The sequence below is a fragment of the Chenopodium quinoa genome, unplaced genomic scaffold (genome assembly GCF_001683475.1).
Source record: "Chenopodium quinoa cultivar QQ74 unplaced genomic scaffold, ASM168347v1, whole genome shotgun sequence".
Lineage (NCBI taxonomy): Eukaryota > Viridiplantae > Streptophyta > Magnoliopsida > Caryophyllales > Amaranthaceae > Chenopodium > Chenopodium quinoa.
The window spans coordinates 1-26743 of record NW_018742616.1 but is presented as its reverse complement, the minus strand read 5'-3'; the positions used below and the strand labels follow the sequence as shown (position 1 = coordinate 26743).

Here is a 26743-nt window from a genome sequence, read left to right as displayed (position 1 = left end):
GCTAAAAATTATAGGAAAAGTGTCTCACAAGACTTTAATGTTCATCATTTAAATCACCCTCCTAGGTGCATTGCTGATGTAATTTTGGAGGATAAACCTTCCTAACCTTGCTTTTTTAGTCTATTGTATTTTCCTAGCTTGCATAAAAAAAAACAAAAAAAAAAAAGATTCTAATAGAACGTCTAGTCACACTCAACCTCATTGATCAGTGATCAACTGATCACAATTTATTTATCTGGGTATAGTACGTACGAGTATATAACGGTGTAGTGTGTAACAGTGTACCAACTATTGCTGTACGGAGTATGAAGTTTAAAATACAAGTAGAGTATATTCCTTGTTTCAAAAAAAAAAAAAAAAAAATTTGAGTACATTCCTTTTGTTCTAAAATAATTGATAATTTTGACATTTTTTTACGGTGTACTCCAATCGTTTTTTTAAAGTGCCCCATTAAAACTTGATACATACACTGATGTAGAACTTTGATCAATAATTTGTTTAATTATCAATACGTATAAATTATTATTATTGAAGATTGATAATCTATTCATTGAGCTAGACAATCCAAAAAAATACCCATAAGAATATATTTTTTTTTCTTTTTATGTATACTTTGTAATTCACAAATATAGTGATTAGCCAAAAAGTCCCAATGGGAGCATTTAAAAAAAACAGTGGGAGTAATATAGAGGTGTTTTTTTTTTTTTTTATTTTTTTTATTTTAATGTATACAAAGCAAACTTTTAATATATTAATAACTTTGATCAAAGTGTTATGTATACTTCGTAGTTCACAAACAACTGTATTTACTATACTAATTTGATTGAAGTTTATTTATTTTAATTTTTTTTAATAATGTCAAAACAAACGTTTATCATAAAATATATTGTTAATTAGATATTAATATAAACACCCCAACGGTCTATATATGTCAAGCATTTTCACCAAGCTAAACTTGATCTATAGTAGGAAAGATCACATTTAGAGTTCCAACCTTTGAAGTTGAGGATTCTTTTAAGTTGGGGGTTCAATTACTACTATACTTTGAGGGTGAGTTGAGGAACCTTTACCCTTACTCCTCAGTTTCATAGTGTCTAACCCATATTATGGTTAATTATGTTCATTTCAACTTAATTAAAAAATAATCTGGTCAGATCAAATTAGACCAAATCATATCTTAACTTTTTTATTTGCGCAAGTTTATTTGTCATTATATCTCTTTATTTTCATATTTAAAAAGAAAAATTATATTTGAAAAGTACATATTAATTTGGATATAATAACATATCGTTTGATGTTTTTTATCTTACGAATTATTGTACAAACTAGAGTGTATCCGTGCTAACACATGGTTATATACGTAGCATTTATATTTCAAAAGAAAAAAATAGGAGATGTGGAAGTTTTTATTTATTTATTTATTTATTTTTTATTTTTATTAAAAAAAAAGGATAAGTGGAAGTTATTTAATTGGAGGTTATAGCATTAAAAAAAAATGCTAAGATTTGAGAATTGGGCTTTTGGAAGGATGTGGTTAACTGACTCTTAAATTATGTAAAAGATTAGGTTAAAGTTTGGTCAAATTTGAAAACAGATTAGAGCCGACTAGATCAGACTAGATTATTAGATTATGTGTACTGAACTTAACCATGAATCAGAAAAACTGTGAGGGTCGTCATCTAATCAAGGTCCTTTTGATTACCTTTATAAAAATTGTCATGCATTATTTATCACAAGTGTTAAATCTTAATTCACCACCACCCCTTCTTGGCCCTCTCAGCGGTATTTATACTACGAAGTATTTCATATTTTCTCCAAAAATAAACGTAATCAATCCATATAACGTCTAACTACTGTGAGTAGAACTCCCTTCATGCTCAATATCTAAAACTTCGTAGTGAATTATATTAGTCTCCCTCGTTGGCTCGTTGCTACATTCAACTTCGATTTCTTCATCGTTGGTTAGCCTTAATTCTCTTGTTCTTATTCATTCATTGCTAGAAATTTACTTGTTTTTTCAAGTTTAAAGTGTTTTGTAGTAAGTTGGGGTATAAGGGGTTAATTAATTGTCTTACTAACCAAGCTTTGAAACTCTGAAAGTGTATACAAGAATTGCCATTTTATATTTTAAATTTGTGTGCTTAGAATATTTAATTAAAAGGTTTAACAAATTTACATAATAATATTAAATCTTGGAAGTTCATCTAAGATTAATTGTCAACAGAAATTTCGCTTTTATTCCTAAGAAGTATGTAGCTAGTTTCCTTGCATCGTGTGTATAATACAATTAACAACGGATTATATCATAAATTCTTGAAAGTATCATTAATATTACATCTCATTCTTTGCATTTCTATCAACGTCTAGGTTATTAATAGTCACTCCATTTTATATTATGTTATTCCCTATATTTTTTAAAATGGTATGCTCACTCCATTTTTGTAAAAACGTATTATATATTGTTGTCAAATACGTCAACCGTACCGTTAATTAAGGTATGAACTAAACCAACGGACAATATTTTTAGCGTTATATTTCCATTTTTGACACACTATTACATTTAAGTACTTTGTATTATATCTCTTTTATTCTCTCTGTAACAATAACTCATTGCATGCAGGAAAATGGACATCGACCTAGTTCCTAACTTGTTCAACAATTCTCACCCTCAGTTTTACCAACCTGAAACAATAATGGAAGATGTTGTATCGTTTGATGAACAACTAGCTGATGTACTACTCGGTGATGACTTCTCTTATCTTCTCTCAGTCGAGAGCAACACCTTTTATCCTCAATGGGATATCGGTTCCGACCTCCTCGACCAAATCATTACGCCGCCCTCTTATGCTTCCGCTATCAGCGGAAGCCACACCGACGACGACAACAACAACAACAAGAATGATAATGAAAGTGTGGAAACTTTGGTAGGCTCTGGTGTAGTCAAAGAGCCTAGACGGTCGAAGAAGCGTAAGGATGAGATCGAGAAGCAAGCAGTGAGTAGTGGAGGTAGGCCGAGGAGGAAAAGACAACCAACCCAAGTGTATGATCACATCTTGGCTGAGAGGAAGCGACGGGAAGTTCTTAGCCATATGTTCATTTCACTCTCATCCATGATTCCCGGTCTTAAGAAGGTACTATACAGCTATACTATTAGTCTCTACCTCCTTTTGAGTTTGTTTTGTCCATAAGATTTTTACCATTAATTTATCACCTTAAATAATTTACGTATAATAATGTGATATTATTATAATAAGGACAAAAACTTGTAAATCAGTCCTTTTTGTGAGCCCTGCTTGTGTCATATTGGTTTTTTTTATTACTTGATCCGGTTTAACTTTTACACTATTCACCACCTCTCTTTTAACCGTCTGTTATGAATAAATATGTAAGGAAAACATATTCACGTGAGATTTTTTAAATTCGTCTCAACAAGTACTATTATAATGCATGTATAACTTTTATAATTTTTATTTATAGAAAATTAAAGTTATTGATCGTTAAAGTTTTGCATTGGCAAGCGTGATAAAAGAAACAGGTCAAGTAAAAAAAATGAAGGAAGTATAAAATAATATAATAATGTTTTGTACAGTCTTATCCCCAAATTTGATCCAAGGAAAAAAAAAAAACCCTATAGCTAGCCCACCATGAGCCACGACCAGCTTTCCAAAACCAGATCTACAGCTAGTCAGCCGCCTCTTCGACGACCACCGATCCGCGAATCACCATGACAGGTCAACTGTACACTCCATCTTCCCGCCGATCAACCACAAAGGTTTTCCCGTTCCACCACCATTTCCACCACCGAAAAGGATGAGAGAGGAGAAACCCTAACACCACCGGCCTTCCTCTTCGTCTTCTTCTTCAACAACAATGGCAAAATGCCCCCAACGTCGCTTCGCGGCGATAACAAAATGATACCCTAGTAGAAAAATAGTGCAAATTAGGGTCATATCAACCCCTTAGGAAAATCCTCTTCTTCACGGAAGCAATTTTAACCACCATAGGTGGCGGCGGCGATGGTTTTCAATAGAGATTTCATGGAGGAAGAAGGTGGGTTGCTGTAATGGAAGAATGGAGAAGGGAGGAAGAAAGGGATGAAACTTACAAAGTTATCCCTAATTAAATAAATAAAATCCCTTATACCCCCTGATATACCAACTAAGTCAATCAGGCTGATTAACTTGTATTTTCTCTAAAATAAGTACATTAAATCACAGCGATATAAAAGAGGGTATGAAAAATGTATGATTTGCAACAACGATCGTAGCTCTACTGAAAGGATGTTTTTATTTGATTAATTGTCATGCATTTATTAGATTTAAATCTTTTTGTAGATCAATGTCGTACGTATGACTTTTTATTTATGAATTAATCTTTATTAAAAAAAAGTACATTTTAACTAATCGAACAATAACATTATTTATTTTTAAATGTAATTTCCCGAATTAAGAGAATCAAGTTATTATTACCTCCGTATATGTATTGTTTGGGTCCAATTTAGTCCAATTGGGCCTGGTCACTGAATGATCCAATTAAAAGCCCAAGGCAAAGGTTCAACTCTCCAAATATGCTAAAGTCAAAAATCAACATCCTCAAAGCCATGTCAAGGTCAGTCAACGGCCCAATCAGCTTGGCCCAGCCCAACTGATTTCCGGGCCCAATCCGCCTCCTTCATTAGCCAAGGTATAAAAGCCAACAATTTGGTCAATTCTTGGTAAGACAAAGACAAAGACAAAGACAATAAAGCCTCAAGCAACTAAACTCTTGCACAGCTTTCTCTCTCTAATATACTGACTTAAGCATCGGAGGGGCCTTCCTCGGCGTCCCCCCCGAGGCTAGTTTACGTGTATTTGTTGTGCAGGAAACCCTCGGCTCCGGCGTCGTTCGGACCGAGACCAAGTTCCCTCAAGATAAAAGGATCTTCCGAGATTCGATTGTTTTCATCCGAAACAATTTGGCGCCGTCTGTGGGGAACGCTACTAAATTTCGCGTCAGTCATCAAACACTCCGGCAGTCGCCATGACTAAGAGTGGAAAGAGTTCCAAGAAGGCTAAGAAGGGAGGAGGCCGGATTACGGTGAGGGAACGCCAGCCGGTTTATCCCTCCCCGGAGCAAGCCTCTTCCGAATCGGAGGCCCCCATTTCTCCGGAAAGGGAAGCCTCAAGAGGTCCTAGCCTCCAGGAGGAGAACACCTCGCACCACACTCGGCAGCCGGGGCCATCCCCGAGACCGAGTGGCTCAGGTGCGAGGAACTCCCCGCCGCGCCATAGCGTGCAGTCCAGGTCACATCCGCGGGAGACTCCTCCCTCCGGACCCTCCACCGAGGAAGTGGCCAGAGCAGTGGCCATCTGCATGGAGTTCCTTAAAGCTCAAGGGGCTCCAATCCAGATGCCTGATGATCACCAGCCGAGAAACCTGAAAAGGAGGATCGGTCAGGATGATGGTGGACAAGTTCCACCACATAGACAGCTCGGCCAGAGGTGGCGAGGGGACACCCGAAACTCCAGTAAGGAGAGGAGGAGGAACCCTCAACCCTCTGACCACTCCGAAGCTCAGAATTCCATGGGGCCCTCCAAGGACCCGGAATTCGCCCGCCAAAGCGTTCATGAACGCTTGGGTTCGAGGGAGGTGAGTGTGCATAGCCGCCTCACCTTCCCAGAGGATACCGGACCCCACCCAACCTTGTCTCAGCCGGGGACGAAAACCACTTCCACCTCTGAGAGAGGAGGGAGCGAGGTCCCTGAGGCCGGGTACAAGGGGAAGGCGGTCATGGTTCCATCGAACTCGCCCTTCCAGAAGTGGATTCTGGAAGAGCATGTGCCAACGGTCAAAATCCCGGCACATATTACTTACGATGGTACCTCAGATCCTAAGGATCACATTGCCTCTTACGAGGGGCACATGTATCTGAACCCGAGGTCTGAGGCTACCTGGTGTAAATACTTTCCTACGACCCTCAAAGGTGTTGCCCAATCCTGGATCACCAAAGGGCTCAAGGAAGGCTCCATAACCGGTTGGAACGACCTCTCCAACAAGTTCAAGAGCAAATTCTCTACGGCCAACCGCCGAGAGAAGACCACTGCAGAGCTAATGAGTCTGCAGCAGGCGGAGGACGAGAGCCTCCGCGACTATCTGACTCGCTTCAGCAACGAGTCATCCGGAATCACAAGCCTGGATCAAGGCCTGGCCGTGTTCGCGCTACGGAACGGCCTCCAAGCTGGAAAGTTCCTGGACTTCATGGTCATGCATCCCCCGCAGACCCTGGAGGAAGCCTTGGAAGCATCGGATAGGTTCATCCGAGCCGAGGAGTGGAACAGATCCAGGTCTCAGTCTTGTCCGAGAATTGAGAAGCCGAAAGGGCAGCAGCCCGAAGTCTCGGCGCAGAGGAAAGGGAAGGCTAAGGCCTCAGAACCGTCCTCTGCTGCCGAGCCGAAGAAGGAAAGACACTTTCCCTACACGGGAAGGTACGATTCATACACTCCACTCTCCCTTCCCCGTGCTAAGATTTTCAGCACGACGAAGGACGAGGGGAGATTTAAAAAACCTCGTCCGTTGCCTCCCTGGCATCAGACGAGGGGAAAGGACCAGTGGTGCGAGTTCCATGACTCACCCGGACATCGCACCGAGGACTGCGTCCAGCTGAAGGACCAGATTGAGGATCTGGTCCGCAAGGGGTACCTGAGCCAATACCTCGCGGACAGGCGCGAGGAGAAAAAAGCTGAAAAAGATTCTCGGCAGGACCTCAACTTCGCTCGGAAGAAGGATAAGGGACCTCAGGGCAAGGAGTCCCTCGACATCCTGGTTATTTCCGGGGGAATCTCGCAAGGCACAGCCAAACGCCAACTGAGGGGTCTAACCCATCAGATTCATCAGGCTGAGCTTCGGCAGTCCCAGTCACCGGCGCCGAACATCCTGTTCACAGCCGAAGACTGTGAGGGGGTGGTATACCCCCACGATGACCCACTAGTAATCATTCTGGGCATCGCCAACCGCAACGTCTGGCGGACCCTCGTCGACGGCGGTAGCGGGGCGAACATCCTCTTCCGAGGAGCGTTCGACCAGCTGAGGATGGGAGCCGAGCACCTGGCCCCCGCACCCTACCCGGTGTCTGGATTCAACGGCTCTTCATCGTATCCTGACGGGAAGATTACACTTCCTGTCACCATCGGCGAAGGCCGAGCAGCTAGGAATATCATGGCCGAATTTTTGGTCGTAGATGCTCCATCTGCGTACAACGTGATCATGGGGAGACCCCTCATTCACGGCATTCAAGGAGTCGTCTCCACGTATCATCAAATCATGATATACGTTTCAGACGAGGGACGCTCCGAGAAAATAAAGGGCAGTCAAAAAGAAGCCCGCCGATGCAATCACCTCAAGCCATCCACGTCTCGCCGAGGCGACCGTGGCGATGGGGAGGAAAAGCACCGGGACCGAAACGCCAAAAAGCCGAGAGGCTCAGACGTTTCGGCTAATGAAGCCCCAGACAACGAGAAATCTGATGGGGGCCAAAAGGCTGACTCCGCCTCAGAGCCGAACGACTCTGATGGCCAGCCGCGGTCAGGAAAGTCTGCTAATATTGATAGCAGGCCGGAATTCGAGGAATCCAACTCTAAGAGCATGGAGACGGATGACCTGACCGAGTCAATAGAACTGACCGTAGGAGATCCGAACAGATGTGTTAGCATCGGGTCGTCACTGGAGCCAAACACCCGTGCGGCACTCGTCCAACTCCTACGGGCCAGTGGAGACGTGTTCGCCTTCTCAGCCGCAGAAATGCCCGGGATTGATCCGGACTTCGTCTCCCATAGGCTTAATGTCGACCCCTCCAGTCGACCCATTAAGCAGAAAAAGCGGAACTACTCCGCCGAAAAGAACCAGAACATCGCAGCTGAGGTCGATAAGCTCCTAGATGCTGGGTTCATTGAACCCTGTCAGTATCCGGAGTGGCTGGCCAATGTTGTAATGGTTCAGAAGGCAAATGGTAACTGGAGGATGTGCGTTGACTTCACGGACCTGAATAGGGCATGTCCCAAGGACTCCTATCCGCTGCCGAGGATCGACCAACTGGTCGACTCGACAAGCGGGCATGCTCTGCTCAGTTTCATGGACGCATTCTCGGGATACCATCAGATCTTCATGCACCCCGAGGACCGAGCTAAAACAGCGTTCATAACAAGTTCCGGGTTGTACAATTACAGAATGATGCCCTTCGGATTGAAAAATGCGGGGGCAACATATCAGAGGTTGGTTGATCAGGTTTTCGCCGAGCAAAAAGGCCGAAACATGGAGGTTTATGTTGACGACTCAATCGTCAAAAGCATAAAAGAAAAAGATCATGTCACGGACCTAGCCGAAACCTTCGCCACCCTCAGAAAATACAAAATGAAGCTGAATCCGAAGAAATGTGTCTTCGGCGTGAAGTCAGGCAAGTTCCTCGGCTTCATGGTCAGCAAGAGGGGGATTGATGCAAACCCCGCCAAAGTACAAGCTGCTTTAGACCTCCCCGAGCCGAAGACAAAAAGGGATATTCAGCGTCTAGCCGGGAGAATGGCTGCCTTGTCCAGGTTCATCTCACGAGCCTCAGACAAAGGGCTCCCTTTCTTCAAGGCGCTGAAGCTCCAAAATTCAAAAGGCATTGAATGGGGAGACGAACAAAAGTCAGCCTTTCAGCAGCTCCGTGAACACCTGGCTCAACTCCCAACACTGGCAAGGCCAGTCGTAGGAGACATCCTATACTTATACGTGGCGGTCAGTCCAGCCACGGTAAGCGCGGTGCTGCTAAGGGAAGAAGAAAAAGTTCAACAGCCGATCTATTTCGTCAGCCACACCCTGACGGATGCCGAGACGCGCTACCCATTGTTAGAAAAAGTGGCTTATGCAGTGGTGGTGGCTGCTCGGAAGTTGCGACCCTATTTTGATTCTCATCAAATAGCGGTTCTAACTGATCAGCCGTTAGAGAAAGTCCTCGGCAAGGTTGAAAAATCCGGTAGACTAGCAAAGTGGGCTTTCGAGCTCACCGAGTTCAGTATCGGTTATCAGCCGAGAACAGCCATCAAGGCGCAAGCCTTGGCAGACTTCTTGGCCGAGTGCTCCTATCAGGAAACTCTGGATGCAAGGAGGAAAATCTGGACCGTCTTCACGGATGGGTCCTCCACCGTGAACGGTTCGGGGGCAGGGGTCGTCATTACCTCTCCCGAAGGCAAAACCTTCGAGTATGCACTAAAATTTTCATTCAAAGCCTCTAACAACGAGGCCGAATATGAAGCAGCCATTGCTGGCTTAGACCTGTGCATATCGTTGGAAGCCGAGCATGTCTACCTCAAGACAGATTCTCAGCTGGTCGCCAATCAGATCCGGGGGGAGTATGAGGCTAAAGAGCCTTCAATGGCAGCTTACCTCACAAGGATCAAATCGACAATTGCGAAGCTGAGATCTTTCGAAGTAGAGCTGATCCCAAGGGGTCAAAATGCTCAAGCGGACGCACTCTCCAAACTTGCAAGCTCAACTCTGACTGAGTTAAGCCGTTCTGTCTATGTGGAGGTGCGCCGAGAAAAGAGTGTAGCCGAAGCAATATCAATCTGCTGCGCTGCACTCGAGCCGAGCTGGATGGATGACATCCTGGCTTATAAACTCAGGGACGAGCTCCCCGAGGATAGGAATTCGGCCTCCAAGATAAAGCGGATCAGTTCACGATTCCTCGTCTTCGGCGGCCAACTCCTCAGAAAATCCTTCTCCGCTCCATTGTTGAAATGCGTGGGTCCAACGGATGCCGACTATATTCTCCGAGAGATTCACCTCGGCATCTGCGGAAACCACATAGGAGGGAGAACCTTAGCCCACAAAGCTCTCAGGGCAGGGTATTTTTGGCCTACAATGATCTCGGATGCAAAGAACATGGTCAGAAAATGCGAGAAATGCCAAAAATTTGCACCGGTAATCCATCGGCCATGCCTAGATCTCCAGCCAATTCTTAATCCTCTTCCATTTGCGCAATGGGGGTTGGATATTCTGGGACCCTTTCCCGAGGCCCCATACAAAAGAAAGTGGCTGATAGTCGGAATCGACTATTTCAGCAAATGGATTGAAGCGGAAGCTGCTTCAAGCATATCTGAGCAAACTGTCAGACAGTTCATCTGGCAGAACATAATAACTCGGTTCGGCATCCCAAAAGTTTTTGTGTTCGACCACGGCAGACAGTTTGACAACCTGCCCTTGCGCCGATACACTGATCAATTCGGGATAAAATTGGCTTACTCCGCGGTTTGCCACCCTCAGAGTAATGGCCAAGCCGAAGCCGCAAATAAACAGATCCTTAACGCTCTCAGAAAAAGAGTAGAGGATCAAAAGTCCAAGTGGGTAGAGGAACTTCCGGGAACCCTCTGGTCACTCCGGACAACCGAGAAGGAGGCAACGGGGCATTCACCTTTTCAGCTGGTGTATGGATCCGAAGCAGTGCTTCCAGTGGAAGTGGGCTCAGAAAGCCTACGAGTGAATCTCTTCTCAGCCGAGGAAAATGAGCAGCTCATGAAAGAGTCCCTCGACTTCCTTGACGAGATTAGAGATCTAGCCCGAGAAAGGATGGCTGCACACAAGCTCAGAATGAGCAAGTCCTACAACCGAAGAGTCTATCAACGACCTCTCAGAGTTGGGGATTTAGTTCTGAGGAATGCTGCAGCTGTTCAAAAAAGTCACATTCATGGCAAACTCTCAGCATCTTGGGAGGGACCTTATGAAATTTATCAAGAGCTTCAGCCCGGTACCTTCAGACTCAAACAAATGGATGGCACCGAGCTGAAAAACCATTGGAATGCCGATGTGCTCAAAAAATACTATGTGTAAATCCTTCGGATAGTACAATCTATGTAAGTACACTGATTTTGTTTACAAAAAGGCCATCGAGCCAGTATTCATTCAGATTGCGTGTATTCTTTAAGTCTTTATGCTTTCTACGGTTTTTCAAAAATTCAAGGTTTCATTCGGCGCTGTCCGGGGTATTGCATAATGATGCCTTGTACCTCGGCAAGCCGTAAAACCTGCCAAAAAAGGATACAAGCCCGAAGTATTGCATAGTGATGCCTTGTACTTCGGAGAATCTGTTCCTTTGGGCAAAAAGGCCATAGACTTATCCGAAACATAGCCTAAAAAATAGGAACTGATAAAGCCCCGAAGTATTGCATAGTGATGCCTTGTACTTCGGATGAATCAGTTCCGGGTGGTAGTTGCAACTCTGAAGTATTGCATGATGATGCCTCGTACTTCAGATAAACTGCTGCCCCGGCATGGTGTTTCGGATAGTTGTTCCCTTGGATGAATTGAAGAAAGTGTCACAAGAGTACCATCTCTAGAGTGAAAACTCTCAGGTGGGAAATCAGTACTTTAAAAACAGATGTAGAAAATAAAGCAAAGTGTTCAAAGATCCTCGGCTTAGCCGAGAAAAATTATCAGCCATTCCAGAATTCAGAAGACCTCATCTTCAGATTTCTGGGGGGGCAGAGGGAAATAGAGAAATGGCACAACTGATCTAATACCCTTCAGCTCAGCCGAAGTTTGATACTTATGTCAGTTTTTTCACAAGTTGAAAACATCCGAGTACAAACGGCAAAAAGAAGTCTCAGCAGAAATGATTCTCGCTAGCCGAAGTTCTGCACTTAGCAAATATTTGAAAGATCATTCAAAGAAAGCAGTAAAGTGCGAAGACTGGTAAAGCGAAGAAAAAAAAAAATACACAAGAAAGCTGAGAAAGTGAACTTCTTTGAAATAAAAATGTTGAATTACAAAAATAGTCGGCAGCCGCCCACAAGCGGAAAGTAACAGCTGCCGAAATACGTACAGGCAAAATAAAAATATAATAAGCTGTTGTACGATAAGGCAAGCTGAAGCAAAAAAAACAAAAGGCAAAAATTCAGAAAGCGGCAAGTCTAAAGTTGAGCGCATGATGAACCGCAAGATTCTGAAGACGACTGCCCGAGTTCCTATGCTTCAGCCTGAGGATCAGACTGATCAGCTTCATTGGGCCCAATGGTGGTCTCAGCTCCAGCAGCAGAAGAAGCAGGCTTTGCACTCTGCCGAGCCTCCCTTTCCCTCTGCTCAGCCTCCAACTCCATCCTCTCAGCTTCTTCCTCGGCTTCCTCAGCCTTAAGGATTTCAGCTTCGATTGGAGTGGCATACTTCATGTGAGGGTCTTCGGGATCTTGGACCCATTCAGCACATTTGGACCAGTCCAGCTTCGGCTCAGCATGAAGGCAGACCCTTCGGCACACTCTGAACCCGTTTCTAAAACCCATTTCATACTCTTCTTGGGTATAGATACGGACTTTGAGTAGAGCCTCAGCATCGGCCAACTTCTTCTTCGTCTCCTCCAAGTCTTCCTCGGATCTCTTCAGCTCATCGACGAGCTTGGAGGAGGAGCCTTTCAGCTCGGTAAACTCTTGCTGAACCTGGGAAGCCTCGGCCTGAACTTGGACCATTTCTTCCTTCTTGGCAGTGAGCTGATCCTCAGCCTCTTGTAGCTTAGCTCTTTGAGCTTCAGCAGCAGCAGCAGCCCTTGAGAGTTGGACATCCCTAGCTTGGAGCATCTCTTCAGCAGCCATTCTGCTGGCTTCAAGAGATTCTAGCTGATGCTGCACCTCAGCCTGTGCAGCAGCTCCTTGGATTCGGCTCTCGATAGCAGCCTTGAACTTGGAGATGTCCACCCCCAGGTGCTCTTGGAGGAATTTTTCCCCTTCCATCAGTGGGGGAAAAACCTCCATCTCCATAGCATCACAGAAGGTTTTCAGAGCTTCGGCAGCTTTTTTACCGTACTCCTCAACCTCCTGCTGCTTCTCTTCAGCTGCTGCCTGCTTCAGCTTAGCAAGCTTTAGCTCTTCCTCGGCTACCCTTTGATCGTGCTCGGCAGCGTCCACCCTATCTTGTAGGGAATCTATCAGCTCTACAGTGAGAGTCTGATTGTGCACGAACTGAAAACAGGGGCACAAGTTAAAAAAGTAAAAAATAATAGCTGAAAGGTTGAGTTCAGAAAGAAATCAAGGCAAGGAAAATTACCTGCATCATCAGCAGTTGGTTAGACCTGGCTGGGTCAGGAACTGATCTACTGGATTCGCCCATCCCAGCAGTGGCCTTCAGCGACCAGATCCTTGCCCTGTCTACTTCGGACATGCCAGCAAAATTGCCGAAGTAGGCTGCAGCTCCTTCTCGGTTTTGACCCCATATGAGGTCCCAGATGTGATCTGGGATTGGAATTCGGGGGGCCGAGAAACCCATTTCTCCAGAATGCAGAGTCTGGAAAGAAGGGAAGGACGACGATGGAGCTTGATTAGCTTTGGTTGTCTCAGCATCGTCCTTCTCAGAGGAGTCAAGTACTATGACCTCCTCTTCTTCAGGGGTGAGGACGAAAGCCTCAACCTCTCTTGCGATATCTGCCGTGAAGCCTTCAGCACTTGACATCACGGCATCTTTATTTCCGTGCTCAGCAGCACTCTCCTTGATTTCTTCTTGGACCCCTCCCTTAGGTCCGGGAGTTCTCTGATCCACCTCCATCTCAGGAGGTGGTGGAGGGGTCTTTTGAGGAGATTGGGGTGTTGGCTGGGGAACCCTCGGCGATCCATTGCCTTCCTCAGGTTCCCTTATTGCGACGCCGATGGTCATCGGCCTCTGCTGAAAATCATGAGGGCCGATGATGGCCATCCTTCGGCGCCTTTTCAGAAGGGGCTGCTCGTCCATATCTGAGTCTGAAGACTCTTGTATTTGATCTTCGGGACGAACAGGAGCTTTGCCTTCTCTGTGTCTGTTACTCTCTTCAGACTGTAACAGACAGGGGGGAAGAAGAGTGTGAGTAAAAAAAAAAAAAAAAAAGAAAGAAAAAAGTTGTCTAAAAACTCACCGAGGTCTTCAGCAAAGCCTCGTCTTCTTCAGCTGCTCTAGCTGCAGCTTCGGCTTCAGCAGCTCTGGAGGACCCTTCTCCTCCTTCACAAGCTTCAATAACCCGTGCAACCTCTTCGGCTGTACGGGCAGCTTCAGCTTCTTCTTCCAGCAGCTGAAACAAGGGATCCCTCTTCTTCCACCAAGGCTTCTGCCTCTGATACAGAGCAACAGCCTCAATTTGGAAGTGGGAAGAGTCTAGGTGAACCTCTCGGCGCCTTGGTTCAGTGATAGGGGGAGCCCGATCAGTTACGACTCGTTCTCGGTTGACGCCAAGGCGAGCGTAATCAATGCCGATGTTGGTCTCGTCCCGTTCTGAAAAAGAAAAGGGGAGAAGTCAATTCAGTTAGTTCGGCACATCACAAGAAAGCAAAATGAAAGAAGAAAAGAGATAATTAAAAGGCCTCGGCCCCAGCCGAAGAAGATTACCATCCCTAAACTTTCGGCTGAGGCCGACAGCTGCCAGCATATTCTCTTGGAAAACATAGTGCGTATCGGGGAGCCAAGTCTCCGGGATATGCTGCATTCGGCCGCTGCCTCCCCGGTTCGGCAGCTTGCCGAAGATGTTCTGCTGATTAAGGTTCGGGTCTGGCCCACTATCTTCGGGAGGACCTAAACTTCCCATATCAGGATCCGGCTCGGCAAGATACCGGGGAGCGCTGAAAACATAAGGATGGCTCGGCTCCGTGGGCGCCCTAACCCAAATCCATTGACCTCTCCAGTCCTTGTCTGAAGAGTCGTTCGGCCACATGGTTAGGAACGGGGGCCGAGACTCAATCCGATACCACCCAGAACCATGGCTTCCGTGCCCACTCTGAATATTTGGCACTAGCCGATGGAGCTTTCTGAAGCAGTGCAGGTTCGGCACGTATCTGAAGAATTTGCAGACCCATAAGTACGTCATTACCCTTCGGATGCTGGTGGGGGTCAGCTGGCACAGGGAAATGTTGTAATGGATCAGCAAGTCTCGGACGAATACGTCCAAAGGGAACCTCAGCCCATACTGAAGCTGTCTCGTGTACACCCCCACATACCCCGGGGGTGGACGATGGATTCTATCGGATGCTGAGGGCATTCGGCACCAATATCCATCAGCTTCAAAAATGCCGTAGTGCAACTCAATTTGCTCAGCAAATCGATATTGATCGGCGTTCTCTACCCACCATGAGTAGGGACGGTTCTTTATCATGGCCGAAGCTACTTCGGCATCCTCCCACTCTGAAAACCCTGGGAGGATATCCCAAAGGACAGCGGGAACTTCATCATCCCGTCCTGAAGCTCTCACCCCCTCAGCCCTCTGAGGAGGAGCCGAAGAAATGGGAGTCGCCCTAACCCCTTCAGCAGGGTCAGACTCTGTCCTTCGTCCATTCCAGGTCCCAATCCTGACCCTGGGATCGGGGATTAGCCTTGCTCTTCTTGGAGCACGGGCTCCACCTCTAACTCCCCTCACCATTGACGAATTTCGAAGGAAAAAGTCGAAAAAGGGGAAAGAGTGCAAAGTCGAAGAAAGATGAAATAAAATCAAAGGAATTTACCTTGATCTGAAGCAAAGGCCGCCGATTTACGAATTGGTAGTGACAAGTCTCAGCTTCTAAGCTTAATGCTCGGGGAATTTGCGAAGTTTTGATGCGGGCTCTTGAGCGTTCTTGAGAATTCTGGGTTTGTGTTGATGAGTGAGTGGGGAGAGAAGACGCGCCTCTATTTATATCTCCAGAAATGGGAATTCAAGGAGTCTGCGTTTCAATTTCTCTCAAGCACCCCACTAAGTAACCGTTAAACACACGACCTTGCAGTTAAATCGCCCCCTACCCATCCAACTTCCGCAATTATCCACATTAACTGTTGTTATCTCATTAATCATGGGTTAATTACGGTTTAAATTCACATTTTTGGATCAACAAATCATTCACTTCCCTCCTTTTCTGATTAAATCAAACCCGACCCGTCATCCTTCCAAATCGGGTCTGGGGGGCAAGTTGTTTGGGTCCAATTTAGTCCAATTGGGCCTGGTCACTGAATGATCCAATTAAAAGCCCAAGGCAAAGGTTCAACTCTCCAAATATGCTAAAGTCAAAAATCAACATCCTCAAAGCCATGTCAAGGTCAGTCAACGGCCCAATCAGCTTGGCCCAGCCCAACTGATTTCCGGGCCCAATCCGCCTCCTTCATTAGCCAAGGTATAAAAGCCAACAATTTGGTCAATTCTTGGTAAGACAAAGACAAAGACAAAGACAATAAAGCCTCAAGCAACTAAACTCTTGCACAGCTTTCTCTCTCTAATATACTGACTTAAGCATCGGAGGGGCCTTCCTCGGCGTCCCCCCCGAGGCTAGTTTACGTGTATTTGTTGTGCAGGAAACCCTCGGCTCCGGCGTCGTTCGGACCGAGACCAAGTTCCCTCAAGATAAAAGGATCTTCCGAGATTCGATTGTTTTCATCCGAAACATGTATAATAGTGAAAAAAAAAGCAGATTGTAAAATTTTCGAAAACCAACCGATGATTTTACAAAGGTCATCTAAAAAATGATGATTACCATAATTAAAGTAAGTGGCGTAATGTGATTGGCTTCTATTTTACATGTCATCATTCAATTTGATTTACCAGTAATTATATAATTAAGTGTAATGTAATGGTATATATGTATGTATATCTTGATGCCAACAGATGGATAAAACAACAATCTTAGGAGACGCAATCAAACACATGAAACAACTTAAAGAAAAAGTGAAAGAACTTGAAGTGGCTGCTGCTCAACATAACACTGCAAAGTCTATGGTGATGGTTAAGAAATATAAATTGCCAATGAATAATGATGACAACGGCAACGATGATGACAATGGTTCTTCCTCAGTTCCTCTATTCTTGTCGACGACATTATTAGTGCTAGCGGTCGTGGCAGTGGTGGCAATGATGGTAGTGACAACAATAATGAAGATAATCTTTATAAGAATTCACCTCTAGAAATCGAAGTTAAAATATCAGATAATACCCTTCTCTTAAAAGTTTACTGTGAAAAACGTAAAGGGATTATATCCAAGTTGATTGCAGTAGTGGTCAGGCATGACTTGAGCATTACTAATTGCGGTGTCATACCATTTGAAAACTTGACCCTAGACATTACCATTGTTGCACAGGTAATTCATTCCTCTATCTTATCTTACCACCGGCCTGATTTTTTCTTTCTAGTTGCTATGTTATACGAAGTACTACGTAAATGAATTGATACAAGTTAAATCAGCATGGATGCATATGAGTAAAAGAGGGAGCCCCAATTCATCTTCATGATAAACGAAAAAACATTTATCTAGTGACAATTGTGTAATTAAATCAACTTAAAATCCCAATAAGCATGACATTTCTGTAAATAAATCAATATTAGTGGGTTCACCTTTGCTAAAAGTTATTTATTTATTTATAGAAATGCCAATAGATAAATTTTTTTTTTTATTTTTTTATTATCATGAAGATAAACATGTATTTTCTCATGAGTAAAATGTAAACCAAACAAGTCGTGCATAAATTGTTAAAATCATTTGCACCATTACCTTTCTTGTTTTTTTATTTTATTATTTTTTTATTTTGTTTTTTTTTATATTTTTTTATTTACTTAATATACGTTAAAAAAAGTTAAGTCTAAAGTTAATTAGGTAATTATGTATGGTACGGAGTAGATTTTATACTTAGCGTGAATTGAATTTTTCCACTTATGACTTATGCTACATAATAATAAAGCTTTGTTTGATTTATGCAGATGGAAGAGGGCTTTAAGAACAATGTGAAAGGTTTGGTCAGAAGTCTTCGCTCTGCCCTAGGGTTGATTGCATCAGAATGAAGATCGTGATTCATAGCTTAACACTTATTCGTCTATTAAGGGTTTGTTATGTTGAATAAAGGAATTGCAAATTCCTTGGAAATTTGATTTCCCATGAAATTAAACTTCTTAGGAAATTCTAAAAAGTGTTTGGTTAACTAAGGGAAGTGGAAATTCCCATGGGAAGTTCCAATCACTTAGGTCCCCCTAGGTAATTTACTTCCTCCATTTTGTGGGAAGTGGGAATTCATGAGAATTTCTACTTTCCATGAGTTTTTCAACCAAACAACTCCAAATAATTTCAATTCCTAGGAATTTCAACTTTTCATGTTTTTATTTGTCAATTAAACAACATCTAAGTATTCAAGGATGGGCCTACATACCCAGGTCATGGCCTGCCTTAAAGCCCATTTGTACTTCGTATTAAGTTATTGTCTTTGTTAAACAAAAAGTAATTAACTGAGTTGGTTTCATTGATGCCCGAATGGTCGGATCGCCTAGATATCAAGCATCGATGTAGATCATGAATCACAGCTTAGCACTTGTTCGTCTAAGTATTGCGTTTGAAATAAGACCTAGTAAGAAGTACATATTCATTCTTGTACATATGCACTCCAAGTTATGGACTCTCTTTCCTTGTGTTTGAAATAAACACTGAATATTGCAAATTTGCTAAGGAGCAAAAGACCTAACAGTAAAGAGGTGTAGCATCATATTTGCCCGTGCCATTTTTGTGGAGAAGTGATTTAATCAATAACATAATAATAAAACAGACATCGGAAATGACTTGTGTCGCTTTCTGGTTTTGTTTTTTTTTCCTCCAAAGACTTCCTTTTGTTTTTTTGTCAAATTTTCTTAGAATTATATTTAGCATAGTATTGTAATATAACCTTCCTATATAGTAAAGTTAATATTTATAAAGTTTTTTACCAATTGGTTGTTGGTGCAGTGGTGATTGAGACTACATTTGTTAGGGAGAACTCGTGTTCGATCCCCCGCAACAGCAATTGAGAGGGGACTGGAATCTAACCACCCAAAACTGATCCCCGAATCCGGATTAGCCCAAAGGGTGAATCGGTTGGAACACTGGAAAAAAAAAAAGTTTTTCTTATAAAGATCTCATAATTCCTAAATTTATTTTCTTATCTTTTTATTTTATTTTTATTTATTTTTTATTTTTTTTATATAAAGCCTAATGCATTAATAAATTAACATCTTTGGTATGGGTACAAATTAATTTAAATTAAAGTTTTTTCTTTTAATAAAAATTTTTCTTTTGGCAAGTAAAATTGTGTATGATTGAATTACCCTCTTCGTTTCGTATTAATCGCAATACTAGGATGTTAACAAAGTTTAAAAAAATTTACATGATGGGGCCTAAAAGAGAATTTTTTATAATATAAAGTATTATTGGTAGGAGAGAGAAATAATTAAAAAGTAGCATATATAGGGTTGATAAGAAAGAGAAATCTATTAACTAATACTAAAACAAAACATGCTGACATTATCTTTCTCTAAATTTGTACACATATCGCTTTCTCATAAAAAAAATTCCCGCCTAAATGCTTTAATGACATCATCTTTATTTTTTATTTTTTTAAAGCTGAACTACTCGATTTTTATTAATTTGAAAATTGTTTATGAATTTTAACTAAAAAATCAAATAAATGCTTCTACAAACTACTATACAAACTGTTAATTGTTGGAAACTAAAATATAATTTTGATGACATTGGTGCTAATTATATACTATGTATTTTTTTTCTTCTTCAGATTTCATTAATATACATTCCCTAAATAATTTTCTTTTGACTATTTCAATTATTAATTGTAAATAATGTGGTTCATATATATCCTTAAATGAAAATTATTTTTATATCTAATTATAATATTTATATAGAATATAATGCAACAGAACATAAATTACAAGAAAGATTCATTTTAACCGTGCATCGCACAGAAATAATCTAGTTTTCTAATAAAATTCACTCAGTTTGTAAGTTTTTAGCCTTTTTCTTGACTAAAATCTATGTATTGATTATATTCTTTCTATTAATTTTTTTTCGGCAATTTAATTTTTTAAATTAATTTATAAAATATATATTTTCTCTTAATGGATTACTTAAATGATTAATACCTACTTTCTATAATACTAGATGAAAATCCGTGCGATGCACGATTTTTCATACATATATCTCACAGAAAAGATATTTTCCTATATACCCTAAGTTTTTTTTTATTATTATAATTATTTGATTTATTTTACAATTTAATAATTTCAGTAAAAAAAACAAATAATAATTTAATTAAAATGATATTTCCAATTACAAAAGTATAATTTTTTTAATGTAATTTACAATGCGACTTAATTTATCGTTGTTTTGTATTTTATCCGTTGTTATTAGTTATATGACAATAATATGATATCTTTAAAAAAAATTGTAAATATAATATTTCATTGATTACATATTAGGATAAAATCTTTAATGTGAAAAGATAATAATTTTTTATTTTTAAAATAATTTAAATCCTAAATCATTATTCGTTGCTTTTTACACTTGAAACTAAACTCTCGAATCTATATATCATTTTGTATATTTTTTGTGATCTCTTGATCTCTAACAAATTATCTGTCTTTTCAATTTTTAGACATAAAATGTTCAAAGAAGGTAAAGTTTTTTATTGCGTTGTAAGTTTTAAATTTTTTTTATGAAAAAAAATCTTATTAATCGGGTATTTAGATAAAACTATTAATTTTATAAGATAATTTTTATTGTTTTTAATAATTTAAATCCTAATATCCCACGGTTTTTTATACATAAAATCTAATAAAAATAATTTTTGTAATTAGATCATACTGATAATATTTTTGATTACTTTTCTATTGTTTGTTGTTAAGTATAATTTTTTATTAATTTTATGTAATTTATTTCCCTAATAAATATTTTGATAAGAACATTAAAAATAATAGTTATTAGATGTAATATTTCGATGTAAAAAAATTTGTATTAAAAAAAATTTCGATAGGATCACCAACTTAATTCACACCCATATCTCTTCCATCTAATAAAAATGGATAAATAGAACATGTTAGCAAAAATAAAATTTTTATAAAATTAATCTTTATAGTCTTATAAAATAAATTAAAATATTTACCAGAAAGAGAATAATTGTTGTGAAATTAATCAAAAAATTGTAATTATACAAAATTAAATCTATGCATTGGAATTATTTCATCGTCCCCAATTGCCCAAACAATAATAGTATTTTGGAAAATTGAATCATTATTTTGTTGTCGCTGGCAATGCGTGCGATATTGCTTCTTATTTGTAATGAATGAAAAAATATCTAATGGAGTAAACTTTTCCTTCAATCAATTTTGAACGAAATTGTAGAACAAAGTTGACTTTAATTGACACATGAATGTAATCACCCTGTAATTAAATATAAAAAAATTAAGTTAATTTTATGACTTAATTAAGCGACCTAAATCACAAAAAATTTGTTTTAATCATAAAATTAATTGATAAAAACTAAAAGATTCATTAAAAGATTTAATAAATGTAAACGATTTATAAGGATATAATACCTCCTCATCCAATAGGATCATCAGGCGAGAAACTCGTACTTAGATATTCCAAAGATTTTTGCTCGAATATAATTCTCTGATTAAATTAGATCTGCATGTAAAAACAAAATTCAGTAAACAAAACATAAACATATAATCATTAAGTATCCCAAATAAACACAATTTAAGCAATAATCACAAATATATATTTAACATGGGTTTTAAAAATTAGGCTAAGAATTACCCAACCATTGATGACCTAATAAAACTGACACAAAATTAATGACACAAAATTTGCTTGGTTTGGTCTTGTATTGATACAAAATTTTGTTGGTGTCATATGATGCGTCAATTTATAATGGTAAATATCACAAATTTTAATTTAATTATAATTAAGGAATAATTTTTATTTCTTACCATAAACACTATTAAAATTTATCTTATAATAGTAGGTATATAAATCCTATATCTAAAGATGATTATTTTAAAAGATAATTTTTAGTTTTTTAAATAAATTTAAATCCTAATAAATCAATATTCTTTGTTTTTACTTACGTGGCAAAAATTCTTAAATCTCATTCATCACTTTTATTTAGGTGGCAAACGATTTTTTAATTTCAAAATAAAATAGAAATCTAATTTTTAATTGGTCGAAAATATACTTTTGCTTATATGGCACGCCGAATGCTCTTCAAAAAATGCCTAATTTATTTATATATATTAGATTTTGAAGGCCGACTTTTGGTTTTTCTTATCTAATCTAGGACAGTTTTGTAGTACTATAAAAACGAATTCTACACCATTGATTATCATTATGTAAATTAGGCTGTTGATTTCAGTTGACTAAAAAAAATACCCCAAAAAAGTTCTTTAACTGTTTTCCTTAATCATCGACACAATAAACTACTATTCTCTCCGTCCCATAATACTTGACACAGTTCCTTTTTTCGTTTGTCCCAAAATATTTGACACGTTACTAAATATTGAATGGGTCTATTAATTAAAAAATATTTTCTCACATTTTCTCTTTCCTCACCTACCCCACTCTTACCCCACTTATTGTTTTCTTGTAATATAAAAATACAAAAGAGAATATTTTATACAATAAACAAATGATTTAAATGGAGCTACTTGTAGTTTTTTAAAACTACATGTCTATTTCTACGTCTCAAGTATTATGGGAGTACGAAATAAAGCTTCCATTGATGATTTTTTTTGCAAAGTACGAATAACAAAACAATCCATTTAACACGAAATCCAACAATTAGTGCAATGGAGAGCAACATCCAAAAGCTCGGCCACAAACCTCATCGTATTATAAAGTACATTACAAAGGTTTTACCTCAATCAAAAGGATCAGATGCGCTTTTATCAAAATAGATGACGTAATTGGAGATAATATATATTACTCAAAATTTTATATTCACAAGTGTGGTTAATAACAATTGCAATTTTGGTTTCAAAAAAATAAAAAATAACAATTGCAATTTTAAATAAAATGGCTATTTCAACAACCGTAGTTCACAAATTCACAACCCTACAGAACATGAATTTATTTTTATATTCGTACTCGTGTATTTAAAAAATTATTACTCCGTATATATACTTTTTCTGAATTATTTTATTCTTTCTCAATTAATTATTATTGTGTGTTAATAATAATCAATAATTTATACGAGCATATGTTTCAGCTGATTAGTCGGATTAAATTTTGTTTTTACATATTATTGTTTAATACAAGTACATTTCATTACGGAATATTGTAATCCAAATTGGACCCCATGCATGTTACTCCGTTACTACTAATAAATAGGTGCACGTTGTATCTTCGAAATCATACCTAAAAAAAAAATAATAAAAATGGAATATTACACCACGTTACTACTACTACTTACCATCCTCATCACCACCATGGCACCATCCAAATCTCAAAAATATTGTTTGGTATATCCAAACTACCTCCAGGACCAAAACCATGGCCTATCATAGACAACATTCTCAAGCTTGGCAACAAACCTCATCGTGCTGTTTCCGAGCTTGCAAAAATTTACGGACCTATAATGAGTCTTAAGTTAGGTAGTAAAACTACAATAGTTATATCATCCCCGGAAATTGCCAAAGAAAATGTTCCTTAACCATGACTTAGCCTTTTCTAGTGGGAATTCCCCGGATGTTGCGAGGGCTGAAAACCATGTCAAATTCTCCATGGTTTTTCTCCCGGTATGCCCCAAATGGAGGAGCCTTCGGAAGGTTGCAACTATGCAATTGCTCACCAATCAACGACTTGACACGAGTCAGGATATATGACACAAGAAGGTGAAAGAGCTAGTTGAGTATGTACAACAATGTTTGTGACAAGGGTCTGCCAGTCGATATTGGTATGGCGGGGTTTACTACCTCGCTAAATCTGTTGTCAAACACATTTTTTCTCGATGGATTTGGCGAGCCATAGCTCTTCGAAATCGCAAGAGATTAAGGATCTTGTTTGGCTTCTATTAGATTTGTGTGCTAAGCCTAACGTGTCGGATTTTTTCCCATTAATTAAGCACTTGGATTTGCAAGGAGTGTTTGAAAACAAATAGGGTTTTACTTCAAAAAATTGATGAGAATTTTTGAGGAAATTATTGATGAGAGGTTGAAAGATCCAAAAAATGTTAAGGATGATGTTCTAGGCACCTTACTCAAGCTTGTTGAGAGCAATGAATTGAGCCTTGATGAAGTCAAACATCTACTCGTGGTATGAGATATTACGTACTTGATTTTTAATTTTATTTTTAATCTCAAGTTATAGTGCCTAAAAACTCAACTATATGGGTCAATTTATGGTCGATTGGCCATAATTCAAATGTATGGCCAAATCCTGAATCATTTTCTCCCGAAAGATTTTTGGATAGAGAAATCGATTTCAAAGGACGTTTTTTTTGACTCGTACCCTTTGGCACAGGAAGACGAATATGTCCTGGATTGCCACTTGCTTATAGGATGACACATCTGATGTTGGCTACTCTTCTTCATTCATTCAATTTGGACTTACTTTGCAAAAAGTCGAACCACTTCTAACTATTCCACTTTCTAAATGATTGTTATTAGTAAATCTTTGAAGTTGGGTGGTTTCACTATACTTCCCTGCTTGTTCAATTAAATTGCATTCCAACACCCTTTTTTTTGGACAACTTAAAATTTTGGACAACGTTTTATGCTCTCACCAATGATTGAAGTGAAGGGGTGGAAAGGAATAACATTGAGGAAAATCAAAAGTTTCAATTATGGTCATTCTAGTAATAAAAGGGATCCGCTCAATCTTGGATATGCTGGAGTCTAATAACTAGTTCGTTTTCTTATTGTTATCTCTTTGAACAATTTTGATATTTTAGTTCTGTTAAGTCTTGTTGTATATCCATAAAATAAAATTTAATGTTTCATCAGTTGTTACCTCTACCTCTTCTTAGCTGTAATCATCTACTACTTTTATAAATTTTAAAAATAGAGCATGTTAATAGGCGTTGTTATAATCTGAGCTTCGTTTCATTAATGTCAATATACTTGGCGCTACTTTAAGTTTTGAGATGGAAGTTATCATGAGGCATTGTGGTAAGAGGTGTCAATCAAATAGACATTTGATCCGTACAACACATGAGCTATTGGAAACTGAATTAAAATAAAAAATGATATAACTTTGTAACTAATTCTTTTATCATCCCATATTTTTTTTAAAGAATAATGAAAATGTAGGGAGAGGAATTGAAAGATTGAATATTAAGCTACACTCATAAAAGATATTAAATCATGAAGAATGTGAAGGGAAAAAAAAACCATCACTATAAGATTTTATAAAAGAGTGAAGGATAAAGCTATGTTATTAAGAAAGAAAAAAAAAAATATATTAAAGGTAAAGGAAGCAAGTGGCCCTAATGGACTAATGGTTTGATGAGTTTTCATAACGTAAATGAAAATAATCACACTAATGGTTTGAGTTTCATATAATAGGAATAAATAGATAGATACGTAGTAGATTTTTTTAACTCTTGAGTCTTTTTATTTTATGTGTTTAAAAAGATAGATTATTTAAGATTAGAATCCACAACCTCAAGTTTAAAAGCCAAAATATTATTTTTCGTTAAAAGAAGAAAAAAAAAAACATTAATAGCTACCATATAATAACATGTTTTTATTAAAAGTGCTACTAAATAATTAATGATTTTAATTGTGGCATTATCTATGGAGTACTCCGTAATTCGACAACCACTACGTAGTCAACCTTCAAAAAGGGAATGTATTTATTTATTCTTAAATTACTCACTAATACTTAGTACTTAATTCGCTTACTCAATTATAGCGTGTTTAAAACACTACAATAATTTGTACGAGCAGATTTAATCTTTTAGTAGATAAATCGGATTTAATATTTTTTATGATAGCGTGTTTAAAACAGAGTTACAGATTCGAGTATTGTAATACATAACGAGGCCATGCATCATCCTATTTATTTATTTTATGGTACGATACGAGGAGCCCCTTCTATCACAGGAGGGGTGTTGGGGGTGAGGATCGAACCCCGGTCACACCGGGGAGAGATGGAGGGACTAACCATCCCTCCACTCCTTTATCCTAGGCCATGCATCATTTCATGCATGCATGTTATTTAACCAATTAAGTAATGGAGTAGCTTTACTCCGTCCTAATAAATAGGAGTACGTTATTGTATCTTCAAAATCATTAAGCCTATCATAAAATGGAATATTACACTACTTTACTACTAGTCTTTACCATTTTCATCATCACCACCATAATCCAATTCTTAAAAATATTGTTTGGTAAGTCCACATTGCCCCCGGGACCAAAACCATGGCCTATCATAGGAAACATTCTCAAGCTTGGCAACAGACCTCATCGTGCTGTCGCTGAGCTTGCAAAAATTTACGGTCCTATAATGTCTCTCAAGCTAGGGAGCATGACTACAATAGTTATATTATCTCCAGAAATAGCCAAAGAAATGTTCCTTAGTATGACTTAGCCTTTTCTATTAAGACTGTGCTAGATGCTTTGAGGGCCGGAAATCATTTCAAATTCTCCATGGTATTTCTCCCGGTATGCCCCAAATGGCGGATCCTTCGAAAGGTTGCAACTATCCAATTGTTCACTAATCAAAGACTCGATATGAGTCAGGATATACGGCACAAGAAGGTGAAAGAGCTAGTTGAGTATGTACAACAATGTTGTGACAACGGTCTATCGGTTGATATTGGTAAGACGGGGTTCATTACCTCGCTAAATTTGTTGTCAAACACATTTTTCTCGATGGATTTGGCTAGCCATACTTCTTCGAAATCACAACAGTTTAAGGATCTTGTTTGGCTTTTGTTAGAAGCGTATGCAAAACCTAATGTGTCAGATTTTTTCCCATTAGTTAAGCACTTGGATTTGCAAGGAGTGATGAAAACGAC

General features: G+C 39.3%; 3 pseudogenes; all 3 read left to right on the top strand.

Moving 5' to 3' along the window:
- The first annotated feature begins 1386 nt into the window (after positions 1 to 1386).
- Positions 1387 to 17753, top strand: LOC110721260 (annotated as a pseudogene).
- A 5013-nt stretch (positions 17754 to 22766) lies between these two features.
- Positions 22767 to 24042, top strand: LOC110721259 (annotated as a pseudogene).
- Positions 24043 to 26031: 1989 nt separating this feature from the next.
- Positions 26032 to 26668, top strand: LOC110721704 (annotated as a pseudogene).
- Positions 26669 to 26743: the final 75 nt, after the last annotated feature.